This window comes from Apodemus sylvaticus, chromosome 1, assembly GCF_947179515.1.
Source record: "Apodemus sylvaticus chromosome 1, mApoSyl1.1, whole genome shotgun sequence".
NCBI lineage: Eukaryota > Metazoa > Chordata > Mammalia > Rodentia > Muridae > Apodemus > Apodemus sylvaticus.
The window spans coordinates 143,236,009-143,251,029 of record NC_067472.1 but is presented as its reverse complement, the minus strand read 5'-3'; positions in this window follow the sequence as shown (position 1 = coordinate 143,251,029).

Below are 15,021 nucleotides of genomic sequence, written 5' to 3'. Positions count from 1 at the left end.
AGTACCAAGTAGAACGGTGGATCTGGAAATCTCTCAAGGATCTTCGTTAAACTGCCTTTTTACAATAAAAACTGCAGGCGATACAACCCAATGGATTTTAACTTAAAGATGTACTATTAAGATACAGAAACTATTGCCTAACCATTCTACCCGAGTTCTCCTCCTTCAAAAAAACAGGTTTCACAAGGTTCTTATCTTGTCCAATTTAGACTTAAAAACAAATGACTTATGAAGCAAGCTGTTGGTGCCCGTCCAACCTGTATAAAGCCTTATCAATAACCAGGTCAGGCTCTGCACCCTCCAAGCTGAGATTCTTTTACTTTATTCATAGAAAGTGTCGTGACTTTGAAGGGGCAGATCTGGGGTGAAGGATTGTTGAACCCGATGGAACAAATGATCTCATCATCAGCGTATCTTAAAACTGACAAAGGGCATTAGAAATCTTTGGTAATTAAAAACAATCGATCTTCATACACTCTGCAAATGTATGCTGTCCGTGTTTTGTTACAGTGTTTACATGGTACCAACGTGACTTATAAGTCATTTAAGCTAACACTGTTAGTGCTAGGTTAGTCCAAAGTCCTTTGAGGTCATAGTGTGAAAGCTTGGACACTAGCTGATGCCCCTGTCCTTCAGTTTTCTTTTAAGTAATGAATGCTTCCCTGCAGTGGTCAGACACAACTCAAAGGAAAGGAAAGAGCTGGGAAATGAAGATAGAACAGTGTCCTCCTGCTTTGGGTGCCTTGTGAATCCAAATAAGAAATCAATTCAAATAAAAACCCGAGGTTAAACACCTGGCAAAACACCTATATCTTTAAACTTTTAACAAACTATTTAAAAATGTGTTGATTAAAAAATTGTGCCTTAAAAAAAAAAAAAAAAAAAATTGTGCCTTGCCTGGCAGTAGTGGCACACGCCTTTAATCCCAGCACTTGGGAGGCAGAGGCAGGCAGATTTCTGAGTTCAAGACCAGCCTGGTCCACAGAGTGAGTTCCAGGACAGCCAGGGCTACACAGGGAAGGGTTGTCTTGAAAAAACAAAACAACAACAACAACAAAAAAAATCTGTCTTTTGAATTGTTAACATGTTTGGTTGACATTTAAGATAGGGTTTCTTATGATATCACTCAAATGTTGTTTTATTAAGAATAAAATGTTTTATTTTTATAAGTCAAAAGGAACCACCAATAAATAAAGGAACTTTGAAAACATATGTAAAAATGTATTTATTTCTGATTAAAAAAATTAGAGAAAAAAGGAAATTTTTTTTTGTTTTTTGTTTTTTTGGGTTTGTTTGTTTTGGGGTTTTTTTTTTTTTTTGGTTTTTGGTTTTTTTTTTTTTTTTTTTTTGAGATAGGGTTTCACTGTATATCCCTGGCTGTCCTGTAACTTACTCTGTAGACCAGGCTGGCCTCGAATTCAGAAATCTGCCAGCCTCTGCCTCCCAAGTGCTGGGATCAAAGGTGTGCACCACCACTGCCTGGCTAAGGAAATATTTTGAAAGAGGATTTTGTATGGAGATGTCGTGCTAAAGACTGATGGATGACTTGGGGCTGACAGGCTACCCCACTGACCCCAAGTGTGGATTACAGACATGACAGGTACGATAATCCAGGAGCTACAATGCAAAGTAAAAATAGATTAAGATGACACCAAAAAGTCAGTGTCACACAAAGGTCACAAAAGCTAAAACTCAATAGCATAGATTTGTGAGCACTGTCTAAAAGTATAACAATTTTATGTTGTCTAGGGATATTACTTCTAGGACTAGGAGAGATGGTTCAGTGGTTAAGGACACTTGCTGCTTTTCCAAGGACCAGAGTTCAGTTCCCAGGAGCTATGCCGGGCAGCTCACAACCGTCTACTACTCCAGCTTGAGGGGATCAGACATCATCTTTCCTCGTGTACCTACACGCATACACACATAGAGATGCACACATATACACAGAAATAAAATGAAAATATTAAGAAAAGTCACTACTGAGTTTCTAGCTGGGAAACTAAATCTTAACAGAGTCAAGATGTATTTTAAAACCCCGTCTCTGCCAAGCACTGATTGTTATACAACAGCTGAATTTTAAACCACAATTTGTACTTCAGTACTGCTCTAACTGTCCTTCTGGATGTTTAATGATCGTACTTGGCTCCTTAAGACAATAAGAATATAATAAGGACTGACAAGACAGTCAACATGTGGCCTCGTTCCAGTGAGGAGACTCAACTGAATTCAACTATAGAGAAGAAATGGTTGATTCTGGCCACCTGCATGTTCTTAAACACCCAGAAGGAAAGTACAGCCAACAAATAGAATGATTGGTAATAACAGAACAAGCAGATGGCTCCAGACGAGACTTTACAAAGGCTGTGTGGGCTGGAGAGTTGGCTCAGCAGTTAGGAGCACTGGCTGCTCTTCCAGAGGACCAGGATTTACTTCTGAGCACCAACATGGTGGCGGCTCATAAACATCCATTAACTCCGTTCCAGGGGACCCAGTGCCCTCTTCAGAGTTTTTCTGGCACTAGAGATGTATGCATGCATGTAGACAAAACACTCATACATATACAATAAATAAAATAAAATGCAAATAAAATAAATCTAAAAAATTTTAAAACAAAGCCAAAGAGATGATGGATGACTTGGGGCTGACAGGCTACCTCACTGACCCCAAGTGTGGATTACAGACATGACAGGTACGATAATCCAGGAGCTACAATACAAAGTTATCTCTGCACATCTGCCAGAGGTTACAACTGTACTTTATCTTGTAGTTCCAGTGGCTACAACCTCCAACTATCTTCCTCTCAATCTTTTCAGTATTGGATTCCTTTTAAAAACTGTCCTTGCATATTTTGCTACACTTTCAACATATAGCTCTTAGTTCGTTTGACTATTTGTTTTAAATAGTCCAAGGGATCATAGCCCTAAGAGCAAATTATACATGGGACAAGTATGGCGGTCGCCTTCCTGACTCTTGCTCTTGGGGGTGGGGGGGCATTAGCTACTGACTCTTTGACCTTATATTTAAAAGAATATACTTTTCAGACTTCGACTTTTTTTTCCCTGGGGTGGGATGGGTGCCATGACATGCAAGGGGGGGGGGTCAGAAGACAATTTATGGGAGTGAGCTTTCTCCTTCCACTGTGTGGGTCCTGGGAACTGATTTTATGGGCTTTGTATTTTTTGTGTCTTCTAGGATAAGAGCCCATTTCAAGTTAAACTCCTTATGATGCAGGGAGTCTGTCACCTACTACAGGAAACCAAAAGCCTCTTAAACCAATAGATGGGACGTTGGGAGAGTTTTGTGATCCTCATTGGCAGGGGCCATGTCACTCATCAGCACAGGAGAAGTTATAATAACACTCATTTGACCCTTCTGCTTTCCTCAAAGAGTTTCAGGACCACAGCTGTCAGGCTGGAATTGTGGGAGGAAGGTGAGGAGAGACTGGACAGAGATGGCCATCAAGATTAGCAAGTGAAAGCAGCCAATTGGCAGAAAAAGACAGGAAACCCTTCCCTGCCTGGGCTACACAAAACCTACAGCCAGAGATATACAATGCAGGAAGAGAGTTCTGCATAAATGACCTATGAAGGGTCCGGGACTCACGGCCCAGTGCTGCTCAGTATATGCCTTTCTCAGCACACTAGCCAAGTCCTATCTCCAGCCTTTCCATTGATTGATAATCGATCTCTACTGCTGTTATTAACCATGCGTACATGGGGCAAGTGCTTTCTAGGACACAAGAAACTAGACTCTTGTCAGATACCCAATCTACATCTTCTGCTTATCTTTCTCAGTTTACTAGCAGACTTCCACACTTGGGGTCCCTTTCACCCTTTGTTAATAAGGAGCCTCTACTCCAGTCACTACTCATGGGACCCTGACACATTCATTATTCCAGAACACAAGCAAGGGAAGACCTTCCTGAGAGCCTCCCAACTCTGATCTGCACCTACGACATTTTGTTATTATTTGTTCAAGGCCTTTAATTTGTTCAACACAGGGAGTGTAGAGCCACAAACCGTTACTCTAGTCCTGAAACAGAAATAGAGACTCTCATGGGTCCCAGAGATGTTCAGATCTCCATCTCCCATACTCCATGGGGCACTAGGTTTGCTACTCTGAGAGTTTCTATCTTCCCCTGTCAACAGTGTATGAAGTTTGTCTTTAGCTTAACCTGGATCACAAGAGGAAAGACCCACCAGGTCAAAGATAATGCCAGTGTACCACCAAAGACAAACTGGCCCCTGAATCTTAGAGGGGAAAATCCCCTCAATCCATGACAAAGACACTACCATCCTTATGACTAAGGGAAAAGGCCAGGTGCAGACCCTTCTGGCTCCCTGGAAGGAGCCCTTCCTCTGCTCAGCTGTCCCTTAATCTCCTGCAGTGGGTGCAGCCTTTTCCTTCCAATTAACTAATTAATTAAAACAGTCTTCTCTTTTCTTTCCAACTTAAACATCATCTTTTGGCAAGGTTGAACTGTATCTCCAAGTGTTTATTTCCACAGCCACAGAGAAGAGTTGCTTCACATCCGCTATCAGCATTAACAGTTATTTCAAAGTGTACAATTAAAATTAATTCCCAGAATTTCATCCCAATAAAGTCACATGAGAAACACCCGGCTTTGAGTTGAGTACACATTAAAGAGTCCTCATACTTCAAGCCACCAGGTAGTAATTCAAGTGCAAAAACAGTAATTTAGTTCTTAAAAATGGGTGAGCAACACACACACACACTCTAGATAAAAGCATTACCTTTTCTGCCTTCATTACGTATGTAGCCTGAAACCACATTCTCTCTCAGCCCAGGCTCTGGACCAGCATCCCTCAACGCTGTGATCTGCTCCACCCTGGCAGAAGCCTGAGAGGAATGTGGGCCGCAGTGCCACATTACCAGTAAGACTACAGAGAGGGCTAAATCTCCAAGAGGACTAACAGGGCAGTGGAGCTCACTGAAACAGCAGAGAGTATTGGATCTGATCGGGTGCTATAGGCTTTGAACCCCCAGAAAATGTGCTCTGCAGAAGACCAAAGACTCTAGCTGCCAAGACCAGCGCTGCAGTCTGCTCCTGTAGTAAGGTAACCATGCCTGGGAAGATAAAGAAGACAGCAGGACTCAAAAGGGAACCCACAGCATGTGTGCGTTGCTTTAGTGCTAAGCACAAGATCACCCTGAGAGAATGCCATTCAACATTTAGTGAGATCAAGAGAACCTGCCATGGGGCTGGGTCGATGGCTCCTGCTCTGCAATTCTAAGGAGCTAGTGTGAATCCCCAGCACCTACCTAAAACCCTGGGCAAAGTCTGTCCTTGCCTGGAATGCCAACATCTGGGGAGACTGTGGCAGATATCAGGAGTTAGCAGCTGGGAAAGCCCAAACAAACAAACAACAATGAGGAAAACAAGATAAAATACAACCACAAGTCATTCAGGCTCATTCAACCACAACTTTCTCTAAGCAGATGATAGAGGAAGGCAGCTGGCACACGTTAGCCTTCCCATGCTAACACCCAGGCACACACAACCTCACACTCATGTGCATGTACAACATAACACACATATACAACCTGTCATGATGGTCTTTCTGTTGTAAGCTGGAAGATGTATCTGAAAGTTGTTAGTGATGACTACTGTCATAGCTGCCTACAGTGAATGGCTATAGAGTTTAATGGGTTTTGTCTCAGGTATTTGCTTTCTGTCAGGATGGGCAAGTGTGCATTTCAGATGATTTGAACATTTTAGCATGGGCAGGCATCCTGATATAGCTTATCAGGGAGCAGTACTTACCCTCAAGACTGACAACCTGAATTCCACCTGGAGAACCCAGTGGTAGAAGAGAACCTACTGCAAGATGTCCTCTGATGTCTTGTATACATGCCACACATGCCCCAACACACACATACACACACACACTCTCTCACATACACATACTCATATATACTCTCAAACACACAGTCACACACTCTTAAAACACACACTCACATACTCTCACAACACTACACACACATACACACACATTCACACACACTCACATACACACATATTCACATACACACTCACACACTCTCACGCACACATATACTCATATACATACACATACATCACATACACTCACATATACCCACACATACTCAGAGTCCCTATTTCTCTTTCTTCTCTCTCTCTCTCAATACACACATTCACATATTAACTAAATTTTTAAGACGTAAATGCTCAAAAATTAAATGCACTTTAAATGTTTGGAGAAAATTTGGGACTGGAGAGAGATGGCTAAGCAGTTAAGAGCATTTGGTACTCTTTGCAGAGGATCCAACTTCAATTTTCAGCACCTTCATGGTGGCTCACAACCATTCATAACTCCAGTTCCAGAAGATTCAATGTCCTCTTCTGACTTTCTTGAACACAAGGCATGCATAAGGTACATATACATCCACATGCAAGCAAAACACCCATATACATAAAAATAATCCAAAATTCTACCATTTTTTAATGTTTAAAGAAAATCCAATGAGTAAAAATGGATCAGTGATCATATTTTATGTAAAAATAATTTGGTTCATTAGCTGAAAAAACAAGTTTGATAAGTTAAAAAGAAATATGAACCAAGTACCACTTTTAAGCACTAAAAATGATAATAGTCCTTTGATGGGACAGCAGCCCCTCAAGGTTACTGCTCTTGCTATTCATCTGTTTGCCGGCCTCTCTTGCAGCTATATATTGTTAGAGTAAAACTCTCAATCCAGAGAATAAAGTGTCAAGCCTGGGTGGAGACCTAACATTCCAGTTGGGCTAGTTCAGTTACTTTGGCTAAGTGACCAACCTTAGGAAGGTTTAAGCCATAATAAAGAATAGACAGAGTAATTTGTCATTTGGTGAGGTACAGTGCCTTTCCTTCCCGGAATCCTGCTTCTAGGGCAAAGGGTTTGGACCACAGCCACGTAAGGTCACAAGTCTGCCCACTTTTCTAAATTACTCAGAAGTGTGACGCTTCCTTTTATCTCTTTTCTAAGCATGCTTTCCTTAACACTTTGGGCTTTCCCAGCAATATTTTGGGCTTCCTAATTCTACCTCTAACGCTTCCCTTCCTCCCTGACATGTGGCTGCATGGGTGCCATGCGCCTGGCCCCACCTCTCCAATGTCAGCTTAAATGGCATCTATCTTTCTCTTTTCCCCTCTTCTCCTCTGGGCAGCAGCTGGGGTTTTTAGCTTGCCTGCTCTGGTGTTTCTTGAATACTGTAATGAAATTGCCCTTGTGTTTCCATTTGAATGCATTCTTAAATTCTTTTATAAGTGAGACCAAGGACCCCAAAGGCAGACCCCAGTTTCCCCTCTATCATTCCCAGGCAGCCACACCACAGGAAGCCAACAAAGCAATGGCAGGCTCTGGCCTCTCCCTCACTGTGGCTGGCACTTAGCTTTTGATCCCGAGGAGTCGCAGGCCTACAAGGTGTTCCCAATCATCTTTAAGACATTCAAGGGAGAAAAAAGAATTAGCAGATTTGATGCTTTTCCCACAGTTCCACATGAGCAAGACAATCTTAATTTTGTCCATCCTAGTTCTCCTCAAAAGTCCCTTTTCCTGTCAGAACTACTCTTTTCTTCTCTCTCACTTCTGTTTAGAACCTTTGTATATCCTTAGTGGCACATCCCACTAAGAAAAAAATAAAGTTCGTAGTGAACTGGAGGGGCTAGCTGAGGTCTACCATGTTAGTGGAAAAGTGAAAAACAAAACTAGACAAAACAGAAACCAGAAAGGAGTTGGGGTGGGGGATACCTTGCTGCCCAAATAGATTTTCTTATTTAAAAGGAAATGACTGTTACCAAACACTTGAAGATAAATGAAAAGTAAAGTGGGAAGTATTTCAAAAAGAAAATTCACTATTTTTCTGAATGCTTCAGCTATAAGCCATGATTTCTAAGCTGGAAAAGGTTGGAGATGACCAAATGCACTGGGAACCATTTCAATGGTCGTGGACATCATGCCCATCGAGATGAGAAGCAATGCCCATTCCTGTTGGGCCACTGTTGGTGTGGCTTCCCATGGGGCAGACAAACAGCTGTCAGGAAATGGAAGCCAGAAAATGTTTCCTCAGTTTTCAGAAAAGAGCAAAGAAGTTGATGCTGGAAACTACCAAGGGGCCAACTATGGCATCAGTGACAACAAAATCCAACTGTTGGGTTGTACACAGAGTAACCTACAGGATGCTCCCTACAAAACATGTTAGAAAACAATGAAGCCCTTTTGTTCTTCAGAGATCACCAGTGCCAAAGGAAGGCTCTACACAATTGCTAAAGGTCAAAGTTCATACTCTCACTTTTCCTCTTGGACTGTCAGAGAAGCAAACTTCCAGTAACTCGGTACTGTACTGACTGTAAAACTGTTCTTGAATGGAGGTCTGCCAGGGAAATGCCTATGTATTCTAGTATAGCTGCATCAAAGCCTTACACAGCTCATTTGATGTGTGCCCCACAGGCACCGAGGGGGACAAAAAGAGATCAGGAGGCCATTGGTACCCAAATCAAGTTCTGCCTCTGTTGTGTTACTGTCCCTAGGGAGACAGGAACAAACATCTGCTCACCCCAGACTGAGAGCCTGCGACAGACCAAAGCATGGACACCACCAAAGCCCAGTGTGATGAATCACTGTTTCATTAAGGTTACTTACAGTATCAGTGAGGGATTACAACAAGAGCAGAAATGACTTATAGACAGTTGCATTACCAAAACCCAGGCTAGCACGCGTGACAGCCCACAAAAGCTGTCAGGTCACTTAACAGGCTGGAGGATATCCTTTCCTCACAGCTCAGTCGGTCTGAGCCTCCTCTAGGCAATTCAGCTGATAGCTTTTTTGGCCACTCTGTTTCTTCTAGGCCATTGGCTGAGTTCTATTTCTTCCAGGCTGCCCCCTCTAAGCCTTTATCAAGCAGCTCAGCAGATCTGAGAGTGACTGTCAGAACTCTTTATGGTTATATTCTCTCAGGGAGAGAGACGCCTACTGAATCCAGTCAGTTTCAGTGACTTCCTGAAGCTATCTATATTGAGTTTTTTACTTCCTCTCTCTCTCTCTCTCTCTCTCTCTTTGGTTTTTTGGATTTGATTATTTTTGAGACAGGGTTTCTCTGTATAGCCCTGGCTGTCCTGGAGCTCACTCTGTAGACCAGGCTGGCCTCGAACTCAGAAATCCACCTGCCTCTGCCTCCCAGAGGATTACTGGTGTGCACCACCACCGCCTGGCCTTACTTCCTCTCTTAACTAGCTTCTTTGCTGCTTCACCTCCTTATAAACATCTCGTCCTAAGTATCCTTTGCTTCACTTTCCCTTCATATCCTACATCTTAACAAATTTCTGTCCAAGTTTATCCAGGAGGAAACTGCTACACAACAACCTCCTCACATCTTCCTAGAGGCAGTATTATTTCCCAAGATCCTCTGTGAGGCTCTAGCCATGGCTGGAGTCAGGAGTCTAGGAGTTCAAACCCCACTCTTTCCACCTGTAACCCTCTCTGGGTTGCAATCCTCTTGTGGGTGCAAGTGGGGTGGCCTTCTAGATAGAAACAGTGGCTGGTGACATCACAGGAACACCCCCCCAAGAAGAACAAAGCATCTCTGCAGTCCTCTAGACTCAGACTCTTGAGTTTAAAATCCAAACGTCATCCTTTGCCTTTGCAGTAAAAATGTAAACTATGAACTACTTTAAACACAAGAATTCTCCAATCGGTATTCATTCTCTACTCTTCCCTTCTTGTAGAGTGCACTACAGTAATTAAAGCTAAAAAATCTACTTGCTCACCTGCGGAGAAGGAGCTTAGCGGTCATGACATCATGTCCTTTGCCATCCCCACTGGTCATTCCCATTTTAAGCAAATCTATGAGTATTACTTACATAATAGGTAGAGTATTGTAGAAAGTAAAGAACGAGAAAGAGATCCCGTGTGCTTATGTTACCTTTTTTTACTGGTGACCTCATAACATGTGTCTGGGACAGATGAATGGAAATTAAGTCATTTAAGGATGTGTGCTGTTTCTGTACCCAAAAGGCAATGAACAATGAGAAAATATGCAGAATTTCTACTCCACTGGTCTGTGGTGGCAAGGAATCCTGTCGTTCCCTGTCCTTGGGGGCAGTCTCTTGCCCAGGCCCCCTGCACAAGGTCCTGGATATTTCACTCTATCAGATGTAGGTGGGAAAAGCTACACGCCTTGGTTCTTGTGTTCTTTGTGCCCAGGAAGAAGTCATGGCCCAGATGTTGTCCCAGATGTTGCTGAGGTTTACCCATTGCCTTCCAGAATGTCAGCCACTAGCGCATGTGGAGGCAAGGGAGCTGAACCTAGGGTGGGCGGGGTGTTCTGTCCTGGGATATGGGAAGCAGAGCCTCAAGGTGCCACACAGCACAGTGACTCCCAAGCCACACCCCTCTGCCCCCATCACTGCTGCTCATGTGCAGCCTGTTCCACCCCCAAAGCACCTGTACTCTGGGCCTGCGACAGGAGTGGCAATCTCTAAGGTCTCCAAAATGTCTCAGGGGCATTTTCCCACCATCTTGATGGGAAGGACCTGGCTGCTTCACACCAGTCAGCTGATCAAATGTACACATGTAGTGTTCTCCTGTTCATATGCCCTCAATACGGGCAGACTGGGAATTGTCTAAATACCTAAGATCTGTTCCTCTCTTGATTAAAATGTCTGTCTTTAATCTGTTGCTTTCAGGCCTGGAGCGACAGCTCAGCAGTCAAGAGCACTGGCTGCTCTTCCAGAGGACCCAGGATCAATTCCCAGCACCTACATGGCAGCTTTAAACTGTCTATAACTCCTGTTCCAGGAGTTCCGGGCCCTCTTCCAGCCTCCACAGCACCAGGCACACACATACATGCAGACAAAACATCCATACACATAAAACACTGTAAATCATTGCTTTCTTACTATAATTTATTATTAGTACCTTGGCCAGCCCAGCTGAGGCTGAGCACTTTAATGCAAGAGTCTTCTATCGTATGCCTCAAAATGCTTCTACCTTCTACCTATCACACAGCTCCAAAACAGCGTCCACACTGTCTTCAGTGTCTTACTATGTCTTCACTGTACTATACATATTAAAAACAAGTTCACTGGAAAACATTTCCTCGTGTAACTCTAGCAGCGGCCTCGACTGTCTCAGGTCTACCACTTCTCTTGGTTGCTTTAAGCAATGGATTCAGGCCATCCAGTCTTGTGCAAGTTTACACTATGATCGTGGACAACAATAAAGCTGTCCATCAACACAGCCCTTAGAATACATCCCCTGGGTAAGTGATGCACAAATCCCTTCAGCACCAGTTTCTCTCAGCCCATTCAGGACGTTCAAATGGAACACCAAAGCTCAGGGAGGCAAGGTTTTGTTCTCTGGGAGCTGTTACCTCAAGAACAAGATACTGGAAAACCCAGGGTCTGGTGAGGGCCTGACGCAGATGTGGCTTTCCATCCTCATATGGTGGAAGGAGGCAGGAGAGCTTCTCAGATCACTCATAAAGGCTCTGACGGCAAATGCTAATCACCTCCTCAAGGGTCTCTATCTAATTGTGAGGTTCAAGAATGCAATATAAGCCAGGTGTGGTGGTCTGCCTCTTTAATCCCAGCACCCAGGAGTCTATTTGTTCATAGTTTTAATCAGTATGCTGTGGTGGGAGGGCATGGTGAAAAGAAAGAAAATGTGAGAGGAGGAAGGGAGAATACCCCAGGCTAGCTCTTTCCTTCCCTCTCTAGCCTCTCAGCTTATGGAGTGGTATCCCCCACCCCACCCCCACCCCCCACTCCCGTCTGAGGATGCCAACGTGTGTTTGGCTTCTTACCAATGTTTCACAAAGCTCAGTCGTTACCTGCTTGACTGTTCTTGGCTCTGTTAACCCTAGTCACTAGCATCCCTTCACACTGCCCATCTCAAAGCAAGATTCTGCAAAAGAACAGCTGTCTGAGGCAGGAGGCATCTGGCCCTCACCCAGGGGGCTCTCTCCTTCCATACATCCCAAGAACCACAGCTGGTGAGTTTGCCTCTGTCAGCCCATGGCAGTGAAGGAGCTGCCTCTTCAGTAACATTACTCAGTCTTGATGCTACGTCATGCTCTGTCAAGATCTAGATCTTTCTGTGCTGTTCATCATACACTCTTTTTGTTTCTGGGGTGGTTTGAGTGAGCAATGTCCCCAGTAGGCTCATGTCCTTGTGTTCCCCAGTTTAGGGCACTGTTTGGGAGGTCACAGAACCTCCACAAAGAGGTGGAGCTTTGGTGGGGGAAGCATGTCATCAGGCAAGTTTTGAGAGTTCATAGCCTTTCCCCACTCCCAGTTCATTTTTGGCTTCCTGTTTGCATTTGAGGATGTCTGTCTATCTGTCCGTCTCTGTCTTTGTTGTCTCTGTCTCTAACACTGTGCCTGTGTCTGTGTCTCTGTCTCTTTCTCTCTCTCTCCCCCTCTCTCTGCTTCCTGCTCTAGCCACAAGCTGCCCACTCCCCTTGTTATGGTCTCCCCTTCTGGAACTGTAAGCCAAAATAAATACTTTCACCCCTAAGCCATTTTTGGTCCTGGCACGTCCTCACAGCGGTGGGAGGTTAGCTAACTAACACAGTTTCGCTGTGTCTTTCTCATACATAGTATGTCATTATACAGGGCTTTATTCCATCCCCTTTCTCTGCCCACTTCTCTTGATGGTTCCCTCCTCCCCTCAGGCTCCCTCTGCTTTCATGTCACATGTAGTCCATCACTAGACTGTCCCCCTCTCTCCATCCTTAAGGTCCTTTCCTCCCCACTCACAGCCCTCTCTACTTTCACATATGCTTAGGTTTTTTTTTTTTTTTTTTTTTGAGACAATGGCCTTGAACTTGGGACCCTCATGACTTAGCCTCCTAAATGTTTTACAAGCATTTGCCACCACAACCAGCTGATCTGCCTTTCCTAGTGTTAGGAAATAAAAACTGCCAAGTTTTTAAATAACACAGAAAAACAAATTATGAATTTCTTCAGGACCCTTTGAGCTCATGCCCTCAACCCTGAAAACAACTCAGCTTCTATGAATTAGGCAATGGAAAGGAAATTTGGGTATTAATATGGTTGTAAATAAGTAACATTTGCTTCTAGAGTTTGAGTCATGGGGATCTTTAAAGTTTTATTGTGTGAAAACTCTGTAAAACAAGAGGGAAAAGGGCAGTGGGAGTTCATAAGGAGTTCAAAACCTTTCCACAAAGCCAGGCTTGGGGCTATGAACCTGTGACCTAGCACTGGAGATGGAGTGAATAGGTCATCCTTGACTACACAGTGAGTCCAAGGCTAGTCTGCTACAGAAGATGCTGTATCAAAGCAAAGCAAAGCAAAATGAAAATACTGTCTACTAAAAGGAATGCATTTTCAAAATCTTTTTTGCAGTTTTACCCCATACCCGGTTAGTGCTTATTTGAAAGATTCATCTACTTGGGGAAATGTAGGTCATACTTAGTGTAATTAATTGGCAATTTGTTCTAACTACAGTACAGATGGAGGATAAGTCATTAACAAACTAAAGATGAAATAAAGTCAGCTAGTTATGAGGAAACTAATTGATAGGTCTCTCTCCTCCCCCCCTCCATATGTGTATATGTATACATATATACATATATGTGTATGTACACACACACACACACACACACACACACACACCTTCTATGGCCCTGGGGTTGCCTTTGACCTTTTGCATGCTGGGAACATGCTCTATGCTCTATATCCAGTATTTATTTCAAAAGGAAACTCTGTTAACTCAGATTGACAAGGTGAGTTAGAATCCTAATCCATTTACAAACATAAAAATCATCGGGAGTAAGATTATTCTTTATTGATATGTTGTAGTGTTGAGAATCAAACTCAGGAATGGTCTTTCAGTATGCTAGGCAAGTATTCTTCCACCTTAGAATATACATAAAACCTGACATACATCCACCCCTCCAGTCCTCCACCCACCCACCCACCCACCCACCCATCCACCCATCCATCCACTTATCCATCTACTCATTCATCCACCCACCGACCCACCCATCTATCCATCCACCTATCTACTCATTCATCCATTCATCTACCCAACAACCTATGCATCCACCTACTCATCCATCTACCCCTCCACCCATCTATTCATCCATCTTTTTATCTACTCACCCATCCACCCATCTATCCATCCATCCATCTACTCATCCATCCTCCCATCCACCTATTCACCTACCAAACCCACCTACTTTCCTTCCTTCCTCTCTCCTTTCCCCTTCTTGTTTTGTTTGTTTGTTTCCCCCTTAAAGAAACATCTCCCTTCTATCTATCTGGTTAGTGTCTACTTGACTGAAGACAAGCCTAGTCTCTGTAAACAAAGCCAGGCTGTTTGCTACACGTGTCAACTGGGCCTTCTCAGTCCTTTTACTTCTTTCTCCATCTACTACTTTGGCTCAGAGAAGGGTGTGGTGGTTTGAACGGGAACGGCCCCCATGGACTCCTGTGTTTGAATGCTTGGCCCATAGTGGGGTGGCACTACAGCAGGTGTTGCCTTTTTGGAGGAAGTGTGTCACTGTAAGGATAGCCTTTGAGGTCTCCTATGTATGCCCAGTGTGGCACACAGTCTCCTTTTGCTGCCTGCAGATCAAGACATCGAACTCTCAGCTCTTTCTCTAACCCCTCATCTGCCTGCATACAGCCATGCTTCTCACCATGACAACGATGGACTGAGCCTCTGAAACTGCGAGCCAGCCCCGATTAAATGTTTTCCTTTATAAGGGTTGCCTTGATTATGGTGTCTCTTCACAGCAAGGAAACCCTAAGAGAAAGGGTGACCCACAAATATTTCATGTCACATTTCCCAAGGGCTGCATGAAACTTAAGATGAACTGTTTCTGAAAAGTACAAATCATGCAGCTAGTGTAATATCATTCATTTACTAGACTCATGTACTTATAATAACATGTGATATTTATCTACAAGCTCCTCTTGTAGCCTGGGAGAACACTGGATTAAAGTAAAAACTCTACCTCTCAAGAAGCCACCA